Source organism: Salvia miltiorrhiza, chromosome 2, assembly GCF_028751815.1.
Source record: "Salvia miltiorrhiza cultivar Shanhuang (shh) chromosome 2, IMPLAD_Smil_shh, whole genome shotgun sequence".
Taxonomy (NCBI): domain Eukaryota; kingdom Viridiplantae; phylum Streptophyta; class Magnoliopsida; order Lamiales; family Lamiaceae; genus Salvia; species Salvia miltiorrhiza.
In genome coordinates this window covers 47,426,008-47,442,104 of record NC_080388.1, presented here as the reverse complement: position 1 = coordinate 47,442,104, position 16,097 = coordinate 47,426,008, and the positions used below count along the sequence as shown (strand labels likewise).

At 40.2% G+C, this 16,097-nt stretch overlaps 1 long non-coding RNA gene across 1 annotated transcript; it reads left to right on the top strand.

The window, feature by feature from the left end:
* Window positions 1-7,575: 7,575 nt before the first annotated feature.
* Window positions 7,576-9,048, top strand: LOC131011778 (uncharacterized). Its single transcript, XR_009097108.1, has 2 exons — window positions 7,576-8,235; window positions 8,744-9,048. It is a non-coding gene; the product is annotated as an uncharacterized LOC131011778 (long non-coding RNA).
* The last annotated feature ends 7,049 nt before the right edge of the window (window positions 9,049-16,097 follow it).

The following is a 16,097-nucleotide window of genomic DNA, read 5'->3' as shown; positions in this document are numbered from 1 at the left end:
TAAGGCTGTGTATCGATTATCGAGAGTTGAACAAAGCGACGTTAAAGAATAAGTATCCGTTACCGTGGATCGCTGATCTGTCCGATCAACTACAAGGAGCGAGCACTTTTTCAAAGTTTGACGTGAGAACGAGATACCATCAGCTGAAGATACGATCGGAAGATATTCCGCAGACGGCATTTCGTACGAGATACAGACACTATGAGTTAATAGTAATGTCTTTCGGTTTGACGAATGTCCCGACAGTGTTCATGGATCACATGAACCGCATTTTTCGCGAATACCTAGACAAGTTCGTGATAGCCTTTATAGACGATATCCTGATTTACTCGGAGAAGTAAACGAGAACACGAAGAGCGTTTGAGGATCACGTTAGAGAGTTTGCGAGCTGAAAAGCTTTATGCGAAGTTTAGCAAATGCGAGTTTTGGCTTGAAGAAATCAATTTTCTCGCCCATATTGTTTGTGCGAGAAGAATTGACGTAGACCCAGCGAAAGTTCAAGCGGTACAGGAGTGGAAATCGCCAACCACACCGCACGAGATTCGCAGTTTTCTGGGATTAACAGGGTATTATCGACGTTTTATTTACGGCTTTTCGAAGATCGCTAAGCCATTGACACACCTGCTAAAGAAAGAAGTCAAGTTCATTGGACGGACGAATGCGAGCGAAGTTTTCAAAAGTTGAAGAAGAGGCTTACTATTGCCCCAACTTAGCTATTCCGAAAGCGGATAGAGAGTATGCAGTGTACACTGATGCATCGAAGAATGGTCTAAGTTGTGCACTGATGCAAGAGGCAAAAGTTATAGCGCATGCTTCGTGACAACAGAGACCACACGAGATGAGTTATCCAACTTATGATTTAGAATTAGCAGCCGTAGTGCTTGCTTTGAAGATCTGGAGACACCGTCTCTACGTAGCATAATGTGAGATATACACCGATCATAAAAGTCTCAAATATTTCTTTGAGCAAAAAGATCTGAACATGCGACAACGAAGATGGCTAGAGTTTGTGAAGGATTACGATTGTGAAATAAATTATCACCCTGGAAAGGCTAACGTTGTAACTGACGCGTTAAGCAGAGAGAATCAGGAAGAGTTAGGATTTCTCCTTACTCGAGAAGAGAACCTAATCAAGGAATTCGAGAAGATGAATTTGGAGGTAGTGACACCACCACAAACGATAAAAATAGTAATCTCTGCACTGAACGTTACGCCTGACTTACGATCGAGAATAGTCACCGCGTAGAGAGAGGATGAGAAGATGGAAAGATTATGAATGAAGATTCGAACCGAGAGAGTAGAGAGTTATCAAGAGGCGGCAGATAATGCCATTTTTTGTTTTAAGAGAGAGACTGTGTGTGCCTGATAAAGAAGAGTGAAGAATGAAATCACGAGCAAAGCTCATGACACCCCTTACACCGCACAGGCGGAAAGTATAAAGATGTGCCAAGACTGAAACGACGCTTTGATAGGAGAATAAGAAGCGAGAGATGGCATCTTTCGTGGAAAGATGTTTGACATGTTAACACGTGAAGGCGCCACTTTAGGCAACCTTATACGAATTACACCTATTAAAGATTTCCACAATAGAAGTGGAACTGCATAGCCATGAATTATGGCATCGATTAGCAAAATTGAGAAAAGAAAATCCAACAGTTGAGTAATCACTGATAGATTCTTTTGATGTTAGAAACGATGTTTATGTGAGTTTTCCCTATCTTGGGGAGCATGTCATTTTCGAGTTAACGAAGAACTCAAACCGAGATGTATAAGACCTTATGATATGTTAGAGAAGGTAGGCCATGTAGCCTATAAACTAGCGTTGCCTCCGAGCTTCCCGAACGTCCATGACGTTTTCCATGTTTCTCAATTGAGAAAGTACGTGTTTGATCCAAACCACGTCATCCATCAAGAAGAAGTGTCCCTAGAACCAGATTTGAGCTATAAAGAGAGACTTGATGCTATGCTGGACCGGAAGATCCAACAATTGAGGAATAAGTCGATTCCTTTGGTGAAAATCCAATGGAGACATCACGGTCAAGAAGAATCAACATGGGAACTTGAAGAGAAGATGAAAGAGAAATACCCAGAGCTTTTACCCGAAGGTGAATAACTCAAATTTTGGGACGAAATTTTTTTTTAAGGGGGGTAGGATGTAACACCCCGTACTTTTCCTTATGTTGTGAGATAGTGTCTTAACACTATAGAGAGTACTGAGATGTCGAGATGCGAGACTACTTTTTTTTATGACCAAATAAGACAGATTGTCTTTCAAATAGTGATACGAGTAAATAAACCGATGATGGAATTAGAGTGATGAGATTTGAGAAATGAGTTGAGATAGAGATGCCGATTGAATTGAGCTGAGATTTTATTTTATTTCCAACTACCGGGAATAAAGTTACCGGATACCGAGTTAACAGAGTTTGATTGTCCTATTAAGAAAATAGGAATAATAAGTTGGAAATAGAGTCGAGAAAGAAAGAGTGAGAACCTCGATGAAAATAGTCGGTTAGAGAGAGACGTTTAGTCTGTTTGTGTTTGCCGACTGCTTTGATGTGATGTTATGTGAATTACGTGACTGATTGATTATGTGATTTCTGTTACGTGTGTCATTATGACCAAGTTACTATGATTTTTATTTGAGACCTTAGCACTTGGATCTTTGATTAAGTTTCCAAAGAAAGTGCGATTTATTTTTATCGAGAAATCAAATGATGCCGGTTTATGGAAATTTTTCCTAGCATAATATTTTTTTAAATTATTTTTCTCATGAGGAGGAATATTATAATTGAGTGAGTGCACTAATATTAGTGCTATAATTATTTTATTTGATCACATGAATAATTATGCTATGGTATTTTATTAATGAGTAATATTTCTATAAGTATTGTGATTATTATTTAATCATCCTTCTCACATTAATATTTTAATTTTCCAAGCATGTGACTAATTACCAAAATTTACCAAGTGTAGAGATTGAGAGAGTAGAGATTGAGAGTGTAGATATTAGAGAGAGAGATTAGGCATTTAATGCCATATATTCTCAAAGATATCAAATCTTTACTTAAGATTCACAAATCTTTAAAAGATTAGCCAAATCCTCACAAATCTTGCAAGATAATTCTCTCTCTCCCTCCACCCATTTTCGAGCTCTCTCTCTCTCTTTCCCTTCATCTCTCATCTTCCTCCATTAACATCCATGGTAGAACCTTCGAAGCTTCACCAAAATATGCCAAACACATAAATCACCAACAAAATCCCACATAAACACAACCTAGCTACTTAAATTCAAGAGAATCATTGGAGATTGCTCCCAAGGCTAGAGAGAGAAAGTGTGATTGTTGGTGTAAAGTTTGGGTAAGTGATGTTTAAATTCATAGATATGACTTGTATGAGATTGTATGTGTGTATTCTTGAGAATTTGAAGCAAGAAAATCACCCCCTTCATTTTTCTAAATTTTCGAAAATTTGGGTCTCATACCCTTCAAAAAAAATTTCTTCTTCTTTCTTTGAATTGGGGTGAGAAAAGTGATCTATGTGATGTTTGGTGATGATTGTTGTGTGTTTTGAAAAGCTATGCTTTGAGATGTAAAAATCGGATGAGTTTAGTTTACCCCAATTTGGGAATTTTTGAGTTGATGATTGAAGTGATGAATTGATGATGAGGATGAGTCCATGAGATGTATATGATGATGATTGATGGAATAAATTGAGTATATGATGTCAATTGATGAGTTTGATGTGAGTTAGTTTAATAAAATTAGGGATATGTGTATCTATGCTCTAATTTGTTAATTGATGTTTTTTATGTGAGAGTAAATGGGTTAAAATTGATAGATCTATGATGAGATTAAAGATCCATGTGTGTTTATAAAATTTCAAAGAGTTTAGTTTAATAAAAATTAGGATTTTTCTTGCTTATGTGTCTATTAAGTGATTTGACTTAAGATATATGAAATTGAGCATGATATTAGTGTTTTAATATGTTTGATTAAGTCTATTGTAAGCTAAGTAAAATTTGGACTTAGTTTAGTTTGAATGAGTTTTTGAGTTTTCATATTTGGAGAGGTCAATGAATGATAAAATGAGGTCTAATTGATTTATGATCATTATGTGAACGTTTGTCATGCTTTTGTTAAGAGTTTGCGTTGATACATGAGTTATCATTAGAGTTTAGTTTACATGATAAAAAGGGGATTTATATGTGTAAAATGAGTTATATGATGTATGAGGTCATTAATGAGTGTTTGGGTAATTTTGAGCATGAGAATGAAAAGAGAATTGAATTGATGCGTTCGTTGAAACGTTTCCCTTGAGATTTGAGTTAAGATGTAAAAGAGGAGAGTTAATTTGAGTATGATGAGTATTATAATGGTTTTGAATGTTTGTGAGTGTTATATGTGTTTAAGATGAGCTTTGATTGGTTTTCTTTGAAGGAATGTTGAGTTGAGCATTTAAGAGTTTGAGATGAGATTTTGGTGATTTTCGTAGGCTTACTGACCTACTGTGATCGACGGTTTTTAGATGTCAAAAAGCTTTGAAAATTTTATAGAACGTCTCTACATGAGTCTTGAGCACCCCTATAAAATGTCAAGTCATTTGGACTTCATTTACTATTTATAAAATACAAAACTTAAACTGCACATTTCTACCGAGAGTTGCAGAGAACAGGGGAAAGCGTCATTATTTTCAGTGGGGTAATTTTAAACATAGCCCCCTTTTAAAAATAATAATAAAATTAATTATAATTTTACAATTATACCCTTATAGCCCCCATTTAAAATTTATGATAAATTAATAAAATTTAAAACATTAATCTCAAAGAAGAATTCGTATATCTCAAAACTTTTATAACCCCAATTGAAATAGTTTAAAATAACTTTTTATAGCCCCCAACTCAAAGAACATCGAAGAACATCAAGTGAAGAAGAACATTTACATAACATATTTTCAGTCCTAATCGAAACTTTGATTTCACCAGCAAGAATTAATTTCTTTCGCCGCCGCCGGTCCGGCCCCAGCCCCACCGGCCGACTACCGAAATATGCTTCTACCGGTGGAACAACGCCACACAGAAATTCATCGGGCGCCAGAGGTCCCAGAAAGAGATAGAAGACGAGCTTCGCCTCGGAAAATGATTCGATTCTCCCTTGACCATTTCTGTGTCAGTATAGTTACACAGAGACGCCGAAGGTGAATCCGGTGAATTGCGGGAGCCGTTGGTGTCCCTATTTGGGCCCGAAACGATGGCGAAGCCGTGTCTGGGGCGGAGGCCGCTGCCGCCCAGCAAAAAGAAGCTGCCGGAGTTCGATTCGCTTAAGCTGTCGCCGACTCATAAAATGGCGCGAAGCCGGTCCAGGCGCCCGGACCATATCTTCCCGGTTCTAGGCCCAAGCATGTGAGCTCCAGAGAGTAGATTCGTGGGGAGCCATTGACTAAGGAGGAAATTCAGGCGCTCAAAGTAATATACATGTTTGATGATCTTGGTATAACCAATATTTTACCACAGCTAGCCCAGTAATATACATGTTTGGTGCACATAATCTGCCTCAAGTTGGATAACATAAAGTCGGTTCTTGTGAAAATTCAAAACTTGATATCATTAAAAAGAATGAAATTAAAGTCTTTAGCACCTTTATTATTTAACTGTTCTATCAAAAAGAGTAACTAGACGACGTCAACGACTAGTAAACTGTAAGGCCAACTTATATATTTTATCTTAGCTGTTGGCAATAATGTGAGATATAGCCACTGTAACTTATACATAGTTTTTGCTGAAGTGAACTAAGATTCTATCAAATTCTTGTCCGAAATTCTCAGAAAAATATACACTGTTTTCCCTTCAATCATGGCGGCCTATGCAGCCTTAGTTTCTCTTATGCATATCATCGATGATATCGAGCATCTTCCTTCCCCTCCAATTTCTCTCGACAAATAGCTAGTTCAATCTCTCACAGAAACTGTTATGTTCTTGCAGGAATTTTTTTAAGGTTATAAGTCCCCTGTTGCTGACGGAGATGAAGCTGATTCATTGGAGATGCGTATCGCAGATGTAGCTTAAGCTTTTCACAACATTGAACATACAACATATGATTAATTTAGCCCACTTTGGTGCCCTTATCTTATAAGTAGGCTCTTGTTTATCTATTAGTAGTGTCTCCAGCATCTATTTCAGTTGGTTTTTTGTGATATACTGGTGTAGCTGCTTCTTGAATAATAATATGATTGGAAATATATAGATTATAGACAATAAAAACAATGTGTTTTTAGGGAATCAACTTGTATGATGAATCTCGACCCCTTAAGCAATCTTACTCACGTTTATGTGATTTGTTTTATGAAATCTTGCTTTTGATTGGATGGATATATATTTACCGAAAATGCAAGTGTTTGGACTAAAACATGGTAACAATTTGAATGATGAAATGCTTTTGGAAGAGCTGAGATGTTATAAAGAAGCAAAATCTAAAAATTTATAAAGAGTTTTGAAGACAGCAGAGCAGGAAGAATATACAAAATTCTGGTAAGCAGCAGCAGCAGACTAAGCTCATTTCTCTTTACTGCTTTTTTTCACACAAACTCAAAAGCTCAAGTGTAAAGTTTTCAAGAATAAACGTATTGTCAAGGAGAGCATCCACAAGTCTAAGGCTGAGAAGGCTAGGGAGAAGACCTTGTCTGATCAGTTCGAGGCTAAGAGAGCTAAGAACAAACCTTGCATTACCATAAAACAAATAGTTGAACTTTTTTAGTGTCTTCAATATATAACATCCAAAAAAGCAAAAAATATTTAATCTGCCAATTGGCATCTTGCCTTTTGAAATACAGAAGAGACTCTATTATTACAACTTGTAGGTGAAGAATTTAGATACGAAGAACTTAGCCCTATAGACTTTATTTGGATACGAAGGATGTTTATAGTGAGAATAAAATTTCCAGAACTCCTCCATAAATTAAAAGTAAAGAAAACCATTAACAAGCACCATAAAAGTTAAGGAAAAAACTTCCCCTGCTATAACACAAATCACACACCATTTTTATATTTTTGATCTTATTAAGTAGAAAATCAAATCATGATCACGTCTCTGATGATATACTAAATTGATTGGGAAAAAAAAAATTATACATACCTCCAATATATGACTTTTTTCGTGTTCATAACTCTCATTTAAATTATGCATCTTAAAAAGCAAAATATCGTCAAATCCCAAGATAAACTAAATGAAGATGACGTTGAACTTTGTTCTTCCTTATGCCTTCCTGCGTCTTCTTCTTTCTGTGTCTGCGTCTGTGCGTTTTTTTTTTACTTAAAATTTTGAGTTGGGGGCTATGGTGATGGAATTATTAGGGTTATTTAAGAATCAGGATGAGGTTATACGTGATTTATCTGTTAAGAGATTGTACGCAGATTAATTTTTAAAAACTTATTAATTTATCATAAACTTTAAATGGGGGCTATAATTGTAAAATTATAATTATTATTATTATTATTATTAATAAGGGGCTATAGTGAGAAAATTGGGGGCTGTGTTTAAAATTACCCTTTTCAGTGGCTTCCTGTGTAATCTAGCCTTCCAAAATTTTATGGTATTAACCTTATTGTGTTAGCTAGATATCCACCAAATTTGAGCCCAGTTTGATAACATTTACTATTTTTCAAAAATCAAAGTTTTCGATTGCTCAAAACTGCCGAATATGGTAGACTGTAGTAAAACAGTCATATCTCCCAAACCACTTGGAGTTTTTGACTCTACTTTTTTTTATATGAAACTAGAATCGAAGACCTTTCTTTTGGTATGAGTCTTGAGTCCAGGAGATGTCGGAGTCAGAACTGGTTAATTTTTGAAGTTGAGTCAGTGTGTAAACAGAGCATGTTTTGATGATGTTTGATGGTATTTTCTTATGTGCCTTACGTGTTTGTGTTGCCTATGTGTTTGAATGAAAATTTGACGAGTCTTATATGAGAGATAAATCGAGACTTAGAACCATGATTTTCTTGAAACCTATCCTTGAGCTTAAGGATTTGAGATGAGTGGAGAGTCTATATAGAGTTGAATAAGGAAATAGAATATGAGATAGAGCAAGAGTTAAGGCATGAGATTTGTTAATGAGTTTCTAATCGAGATTCATTTTATGACATGAACCTTCGATGATGATGATGATCCCTGAAGACACGAGCAGAGCAAGGAAGTAAGTAACTCCGCTTTGACGGGAGATTTTGAGTAAGGTCTTCAGGTGGGCAATATTTTGAGTATACGTATATCGTACGAGCTTTCCAAAATGATTTGATGATGTTATGAGATTAACAAATGTTTTGAGATAAATGATATTTGAGAATTGTTTGACTTGCCAATTTTTTGATGTTGAGCTTGTGTGTTACCCTCTACTGATGAGACGAATTCGGTCCTGCCTCAAGCGGGATTTTGTGCACAGAGGTGACTGTGAGCCGTCTTCGGGTCGGCCGGTCACGGTACTTGAGAGGGAGGCCTACTTCTCAGTACCTTTGATGATGAGTAGTGGATGTGGTACATACATGATGAATGTTTAAACTGCGCAGTTACTTATTTATGATGTTGATTATGAAAACTGCATGCACAGATTCATTGATGCTAAATTATTTCTGTGTATTGCTGAGAGGTGGCAAGCTTCAAACTTATAGCTCTAAGAGCACCTTTCTTGTTTTTCGGCGTTTGCCCACTGAGTATTACGTACTCACGCCCTGCATGTATTTCTAAATGTGCAGGCTAAGCGGGGAGCGAGATTGGTCTGGTGCTGGTGGGGAACCGTTTCAATCGATGTGATCATATTTAATATTGCCGTTATGATTGATAGAGTCTTGATGATTAAAAATACTTTGTTTCCTTTCGAATCAAGTAATATACTCACGGTTATGTGTCTTCATACATATAATCGGTTCGCCTTTTGCTGCGATACTCTGCATATTATGCTTCCTTATGAAAAATGAGCTATACCCATTTTGTTTTTGTTCGTGAAATTCCTGATAATTAAAATGTTATAACGACGTTGACGATTTTACCCTTGGGTTCATTTATGATGATTTTCCTTAGCATGCTTTGATGCGAGCTTCTGCTTGATGTTCAACCTATTCTTCTTATCATTTATTCTTCTAAAAATAGTCGTATCGATACTCGTACCCCACTTCACTAGTGTCGGGAATTGGGCTGCGACAACACCAGCACCAACAGCGACAGAAACAGCTGCAACAACTGCCGCAGCAAGCAAGAGCCTTTGCTATCACCCAAAACCAGCCCGAGAAAAACCAGGGAAACCTGGCAGGTATGGGCAAGCTTAAAGGTTTTTCCATTATGATTCTGTTCGATACTGGTGCTTCGCATTCTTTTATCTCAGCCCCTTGCGTAGACACCTTAGAAATAGAATCAGAACGAGCTAAGTGTGCCTTAAGAATCACTACACCATCAGGAGGAAGATCTACTACCACTCATGTTTGTTCGAACGTAGAATTTGAAATGGGAGAACTTAAGATGGTAGCAAACAATCTTAATATTCTGCTTATGTGGGACGTAGATATGATCTTAGGAATGGACTGGTTAGCCGAGAATTACGCCACCATCCTTTGTAGTGAACGAAGATTTCCCTTCGACCACCCGGAAAAGAACCAACGGAATTTCACGGCATCGGTATGAAGAAGAGAGTACCAATGATATCCGCACTACAAGCCAGAAAGGAGATGATGAAGGAAGGAAGCACAGCTTATCTCGTCTACCTAAACGGGGAAGCTGGTAGCGACAAGAGGGTGGAAGATGTGCCAATAGTACGAGATTTTCTGGATGTTTTTCCAGAAACATTGCCAGGACTACCCCCAGACAGGCAACTAGATTTCACCATTGACCTAGAACCTGGATCGGCCCCAGTATCAAAGGCACCGTACAGGATGGCCCTAAAGGAATTGCAAGAATTGAAGGTCCAACTACAAGAACTCTTGGACTTAGGTTTCATCAGACCTAGCGTCTCACCTTGGGGAGCGCCTGTACTCTTTGTCAAGAAGAAAGATGGAGCCATGAGAATGTGCATTGATTATCGAGAGTTGAACAAACTGACGCTCAAAAACAAATACCCTCTCCCGAGGATAGATGATTTGTTTGACCAACTCAAGGGAGCCAGTGTGTTCTCCAAAATAGACTTAAGGTCAGGGTACCACCAGCTGAAGATCAGACCAGAGGATGTACCCAAGACCGCTTTCCGAACAAGATATGGCCACTATGAATTCATAGTCATTCCATTTGGTCTAACCAATGCACCGGCGGTATTCATGGATCTCATGAATCGAGTTTTCCATCCGTACTTAGACAAATTCGTCTTAGTGTTTATAGATGATATCCTCATCTATTCTAAGAGTGACCTAGAACATGAAGAGCATTTGAGAATCGTCCTAGAGACTTTAAGATCAGAGAAGTTGTTCGCCAAATTCAGCAAGTGCGAATTTTGGCTGAAAGAAGTGGTGTTCCTAGGACACATCGTGTCAGTAGATGGAATCAAGGTAGACCCCGCCAAAGTGCAAGCAGTGCACGAGTGGAAATCACCAACCACCCCTAATGAAATCCGAAGTTTCTTAGGTTTAGCAGGATACTACCGAAGATTCATCGAAGGATTCTCTAAGATAGCAAGGCCAATGACGCAACTACTTCGCAAAGGAATCGAGTACAAATGGACCGAAGAGTGTGAAGCCAGCTTCCAAAAGCTAAAGAAGAAATTGACAACTGCACCAGTGCTAGCAGTTCCAACAGCCGATAAAGAATACCTGATCTACACAGACGCGTCCAAAAATGGATTAAGTTCTGTGTTGATGCAGGAAGGGAAGGTCATCGCCTACGCTTCGCGACAACTAAGGCCACATGAGTTGAATTACCCCACTCACGACCTAGAATTGGCAGCAATTGTGCATGCTTTGAAGATTTGGAAACACCATCTATACGGAGTTAGATGTGAAATCTTCACTGATCACAAGAGCCTTAAGTACTTTTTCGAGCAGAAGGACTTGAACATGAGACAGAGGAGATGGCTCGAACTCGTGAAGGATTACGATTGCAGTATCAATTACCACCCAGGGAAAGCTAACGTAGTAGCTGATGCCTTAAGTCGTAAAACTCAATCCGAGTTAGGACTTCTTCTCACTCAAGAGGACACGCTCATAAGGGACTTCGACAGATTGAAGTTGGAAGTGGTTCAGCCACCAGCAACGACGAAAGCAATCATTGCAACTCTGGTAGCCGCCCCAGACCTCAGAGGAAGGATCATCAGTGCCCAGATAGCGGACGAAATCTTAGAGAAAGTTCGTCTTAAGATCCGAACAGGCACGCCCGGAGACTACCAAGAGGCAACGGATAACGCCGTTCTTTTAAAGGGAAGGATGTGTGTACCCCACAACGAGGAACTCAGGAACGAGATCATGAGTGAAGCTCATGACACGCCCTATACCGCTCATTCCGGGAGTACCAAAATGTACCAAGATCTGAAACAGAAGTTTTGGTGGGACGGGATGAAACGAGATATAGCCTCGTTTGTAGAGCGCTGCCTTGCATGCCAGCAAGTGAAAGCTTTACATCAACGACCATATGGGAAATTACAGCCTTTGGAAATCCCATAATGGAAGTGGAAGCACATAGCGATGGATTTCGTGACGGGTTTACCCAAGACGAAGAGGGGTAACACAGCTACTTGGGTAATAGTAGACCGTCTCACGAAGTGCGCTCACTTTTTACCGATTCCAATTACCCATGGATCGGAGAAACTAGCCCAACTGTACATCCGTGAGATTGTACGGCTTCATGGGATACCAATATCCATCACCTCGGATAGAGATTCAAAATTTACTTCTAGATTTTGGATCAGCTTGCAGAAAGAGTTAGGAACACGATTGAACTTTAGCACCGCTTTTCATCCTCAAACAGATGGACAATCGGAAAGGACAATTCAGACCCTTGAAGACATGTTGAGGACAGTAGTGCTAGACCGAGGAGTAAGTTGGGAATCAGTGTAGCTACTGATCGAATTCGCCTACAACAACAGTTACCAGGCAACCATTGAGATGGCACCTTACGAGGCGCTTTATGGAAGGAAGTGTAGATCACCACTTTACTGGGATGAAGTGGGTGAAAGAAAAATCCTTGGGCCAGATGCAGTAAGCGAAATGATCGAGACCATCCGCCAATTTAGAGCAAGGATTAAAGAAGCCTAGGACACACAGAAGTCTTATGCTGATACCCGACGAACCGAACTACAATTTCAAATTGGAGACAAGGTTTTCCTAAAGGTGTCACCCTCGAAAGGGATCGTTAGATTCGGTGTTAAGGGTAAGTTAAGACCCCGTTTTGTAGGACCTTATGAGATCCTTGAAAGAATAGGTCCCGTAGCATATAGGTTGGCATTGCCACCTAGCTTTGGAAACATCCACAATGTGTTCAACGTATCACAGTTGAGACGGTACGTGTTTGACCCCAAACACGTGATCCACCAAGAGGAAATGATTCTTAACCCAGACCTGACGTACGAGGAAAGACGGGAAGCCATCTTGGACCGAAAGGTGCAAGAGTTGAGGAATAAATCGATCACGTCAGTCAAAATTTTATGGAGACACCATGGACCTGAAGAGGCAACATGGGAACTAGAGGATCAAATGAAAGAAAAATACCCAGACCTTTTTACATAGATATGCAAATTTCGGTATGAAATTTTTGTTAAGAGGGGTAGGATGTAGTAACCCGCTCTTTTATCAGTATTTTAATTACAGTATTGTGTGTTTATTTACCTATCTGCCAGTAACTGAAGTTTTATGTTTTCTATTATGTTTCTGAATTTATGAATCTTGGTAACAAAGTCACTTAGTTAACAGTATGCTTTATTTTTTTTTTCCGCGCGTTTAAGACCGCGATGAGAATCTTTGAGTTGATGAATGATTATTAATCCGAGTTATAACCAACTTAGCTAAGTTGTGTTATCAAGATGGAGTTTATCTTCGCATGATTTATCAAGTCGTGAATTAATTCCGACTTTGAGGATAATTAAATCTACGGATTTAATTTAAGTATTAGAATAACGAACGAATTAAATCTACGGATTTAATTTAGCATTTATCGTTTAGCAAAAACGAAACCCGTTTCTCTATTTCGGAGGAACCAACACAGAGAGGTTTTTATTTAGATCTTTCACTTAGGTCACATCACACGACTTCTACACCTCTCTACCTCTCTACATCGGCTACACCTAGGATTAGAAAGGGAAGAAGGAGGGTGAGGTGGGCAACGGCCACGGCAGCAGCCCCCATTGGGCGAGCAGCCGAAGGGCCGCACGCCACCTCCACGCCAGAGCAGCAGCAGCCACGGCAGCAGCCTTGGGCTGGGCAGCCGAAAGGCCTCGCCCCTCCGCACGCCAGCTGCAGCTCCTCCCATTGGGCAGCAGCCGAAGAGCCACACTCCACCTCCACAGTACGGCAGCAACAGCAGCAGCAGCCCCTCCATTGGGCGAGCAACTGAAGGGTCTCCCCTACTCCACGCATGGCAGGGCTACCAGCCGAGCCCTCCCCTTAGGCACTCGAGTGCACCAGCCGAGCTCCCCTATTTAAACTCCCCTTCAACCCCTTTGTGCCACCCTTTCACTCCTTTCGGCACTCTGAAATCCAACAGCAAATTGCAAGAGCTCCATCACTCTCTCGACGCCTTCCACGGAGAAGAGAAGACCAAGATCCTCGCTGCACTTTCAAGGTAAGACACGGCCTTTTTCCTCCCTTCACCGTGTTCCCTTCAAGATAATCACAGCGTGCTCACATAGGTAGAGTTTAAGGTTTGTATACGAGTGAGAATAGAGGCGAGATAAGGACGGAGAATTCTGGTTTTGGAAAACTGGACTCCCCATCGCTCTTCCCAGAGCAGAGAAATGGCCAGAGAAATGGCCGGAGGAATGGCCAGAGGAATGGCCAGACCAGAGGAGACGAGGCGCCAGAGGAGTCAAGGCGCCAGAGGAATCGCCTCGCCAGAGAAATCGCCTCGCCAGAGGAATTGCGTCGCCAGAGAAGTCGCGTCGCCAGAGGAATCGCGTCGCCAGAGGAATCGCTTCGCCAGAGGAATCGACTCGCCAGAGGAATCACCTCGCCAGAGGAATCGCGTCGCCAGAGAAGTCGTGTCGCCAGAGGAATCGCGTCGCCAGAGGAATCGCTTCGCCAGAGAAATCGACTCGCCAGAGGAATCGCCTCGCCAGAGGAATCGCGTCGCCAGAAAAGTCGCGTCGCCAGAGGAATCGCGTCGCCAGAGGAATCGCTTCGCTAGAGAAATCGCTTCGCCAGAGGAATCACACCACCAGAGGGATCACCTCGCCAGAGGAATCACTTCACCAGAGAAATCGTTCCTCGCCAGAGAAATCACTTTCATCAGAGGAATCGTTCCGCCCCGAGGAATCACTTCGCCGCAGAGCTAACTCAGCTAGAGATGACTTAGAGGCCAGGGCTGACCTCCAGAGCAGAGAGCGAAGAAGCAAAGCGGACCGCGAAAGAGAGAAGAGAACCTAGGGTGTTTCAAAATCCTTGTTATTTTCTTCCCTTGCTTACACAAAGAGGGATTATTATGCTTCACTAACAGTTAGAACTCCCTAACGAGAACGAATCAACGTAGTTAATCACTTGACTTCATAGGACGAAACCTAGTTGGGTTAATTGGTTAATAAAAAGGAATATGAGCCGTGCATAATTGCATTACGCATCCTCAATTATGTTAGATTTTTCGCGGACTAAGACCTTACATTATTCTTTCCCGAATCAAGGTTGAACGCAAGAGTCTAAGGCTTAGCCGTGAGTCACCACTACCAGGTGAGGCTTTCTTACGAAAACTAAAACCATATTATAGAATTATTACAACTTTATGCTTATGATTTTGAATGATATTGTCAATGCCTAAATGCTTTATGTTTTATTATTAATTACCTATCTGATGCTAATCGAATTCGGATTCTGGATGGGACCGCAAATTCCTTCGGAATTAGTGTACACCCTTGTGATCGTGAGTAATCTAGCGGGTTGGCCGATCACAGTGTCCGTAGAGGGAGGCCTACCTCTCGGCACGAGTTTACTGATATGGTGATTAATGATGTTAAAATGCCTGCCCGGGTTATTTATGAAAGAAATGATATTTTGGTAAATACGAGTCTTTAAAGGAAAACCCTCGTATCTTACTACTGTTAAAAGGCTTGACAATAAAATATTATGCATATATGTATATTTCGGCATGTGTCCACTAAGTACTTTCGTACTTAGCCCTGCATGTATTTCTAAATGTGCAGGTTGAGCTGTGATCGGGGATGTGGTGTGCAAGCGGAGCTTTTGTCGATCTAGGAAGAGTAATTCAGAGCGGAGTATATGTCGTCATACATATGCTCGAGTTGTTGTTTTTCCGCTGCGAACACTGATTTTGCTAGATATCATGTCTTTTATCAAACAATATGTATGGTTTAACAATATCCTCAAACTCCTTGAGTACCCGTTTGGCTAATAGTTCTAATCGTAATATTAAAGAATCATGCACAAAGCGTTATAACCCCTCGTGAGCCTAGCTCTGAAATTCGAACATAAATCATGAAGGTTCTCTTCATGTCGTAACTGGTGATAATTGAGGGATTTGAAATGAGTATTAGCTCATCACACCACCGAGCTAATTGCATAAGTCACTCTCATCGCTGAGAGCAATGTCGCAACTAAGTTCTGGTCGGGTAAGGCAATAGTTGGTTCGGTATTCTGTCACGTGTGAACAGCCCGAATAATGAGCTATGCCCGTGTCACTTACTCGTGTGTGACACTCTTCTTTTCATCTTATTGCATACCTTCTCATTGGATTCTCGTGTCTCTTCAAGTGACATTTGATTTTCTTCCTCTTTCTTGGCTCTTCACTATGACTATAGTGAAAGATAACTGAGTTTCTAGTTTCTACTGTTCTTCTCATAACAGTGATCATGCATTCTTAACGCATCTAAGTTCATTGAGATATCAAATCAATTAATAAAGCATAAACATTGAAAAGTAAGCATCAGCACATTCGTATGAAACGTGAACTTTCAACGTTCGTAAATTATTACCT